The sequence below is a fragment of the Habropoda laboriosa genome, unplaced genomic scaffold, assembly GCF_001263275.1.
Source record: "Habropoda laboriosa isolate 0110345459 unplaced genomic scaffold, ASM126327v1 scaffold178, whole genome shotgun sequence".
Taxonomy (NCBI): domain Eukaryota; kingdom Metazoa; phylum Arthropoda; class Insecta; order Hymenoptera; family Apidae; genus Habropoda; species Habropoda laboriosa.
Genome location: NW_017100289.1, coordinates 330271 through 331890, shown reverse-complemented (window position 1 = coordinate 331890; position 1620 = coordinate 330271). Strand labels below are relative to the sequence as shown.

At 42.5% G+C, this 1620-nt stretch overlaps 1 protein-coding gene across 1 annotated transcript in view; it reads right to left on the bottom strand.

Moving 5' to 3' along the window:
- Positions 1–1620, bottom strand: part of LOC108573794 (calcium-activated potassium channel slowpoke) — a gene marked incomplete at its 3' end in the record, with an annotated part of 119647 nt that overhangs the window by 29894 nt on the left and 88133 nt on the right. The gene's annotated exons all lie outside the window — the stretch shown is intronic.

The window sequence follows — 1620 nt, the reverse complement described above, 5'->3', positions numbered from 1 at the left end:
GGAAATAGCATTTGGCGTGCAGACGACCAGCACGGTTTATGACGTGCGCGCTTGAAAAGCTATTTTCGAGGAAATCGTTTTAGTTTATTTAATTTCTAGAAATCTGTCGATGCATGTCCGCGTAGAAACTTTCTTCGACGGCCTGAATAGTAAATTGCCGCGTCATAAACCAAAGGTTTCCGGAAGGTCCGCCGTACGAGGCCCAGAGGCCACGACCGAACACGTTACGAGTACCTGACCTGGAGGAAATTCCGTTGTGTTGCCAAATCTTCGATGTGGAATACACCCCTCCGCCAAGTCGCACCGCGGTCCCGGAAAAAGCGCGCCAAGGGACACACAGCGACTTGTAAGAAAATTACCTGATTGGCTAACATCGATGCGACGAGTTAGCCAATCAGGAAAACTAACAAGGCGACGAAAAGTTAGTTGGAAAAAGGTCAATCTAGCGTGAACCTCCAGAGCTAAAACACTAGTATCGACAAAAACTTCACCGGACTATCATGTGGGTACATTGCTGAACCCAGTAACACGCATTTTCATTATCCTTCATTACTTTCGAATTGTGGAATCGCGAAAACGTCTTATCATCGCTGTATTTATTCCAACAAATGCTGTAATTCATTGCCTCTTACTTTTATGTACACAGATAGTCTTGCCGTAAAGTTTACGTTCTAATAATACATAACGTACAGCTAGGAACGTAAACATTTTGGTAATTTACGACATTGCGTGGAATAACAGTAGTCGGTACCTAATAAATTTTCTTTGGAAGAACAAGTGGATATGATCCTCATTTATGGGGAACTCGTCCAAATTCAATAAGAGACTGTGCAAAAGATTTTGTTTACCCAATGAACTTTACCCAAATCGATGGATAGGGCGTGGAGAATTAATTTCGTGGCCAGCTCGTTTTCCAGGCTTAACCCCGTCAGTTTCTCTGGGGAACGCTGAAAAATGTTGTCCATCAAGAAGTACCGACTAAATCGGAAAATACGAGACAGCGGATTACTGCAACATGTGCTAGAATCAGTTCAGAGGCGAGAAAACGTGCACGTGATTTAGAGATGCAAAGATTGCAATTTTGCGTGGACACAAACGGTCAATACTTCAAACATCTTTTGTAACGTAAGAAAATTTTGTTCTACGCGAGCAATGGTACTGGGTCTATGTATTCGGACCCCAACGTAAACTCGTATCGTATTGTGTGTTTTTACTTATTTCTACAAGTCATGATATGGATAATAATGATCAATTATAAGAATAGACTACAAAATAAAAAAATATATATAACGCTCGTGTCGCGTCGCGTTCTTTAGCGATGTTCAAAGGGAAGCTCGCGGTCGCGACTAGTTCAACTAGTTCAAATTTGTTTTGCTGTTACGTAGCAAAACGTAGAGTGTGTCACGAAACGATTGACGACTTATTTGAAAACTCGAGTATTCGATCGCGACTCGAATTGTACTTGTCTACTCGAACGGCTGGAGAGAGTGTCTTGTTCACACGAGAGAATCTTTGCAAATGTGTTGTGTCTCCTCGAACGGTTGGAGATCTAATGGTGTTCGCTCGATAGAACCTTTTCTGAATCTGCTCGCTCGATTCCCGAATTTTTCTGGAGTCCGC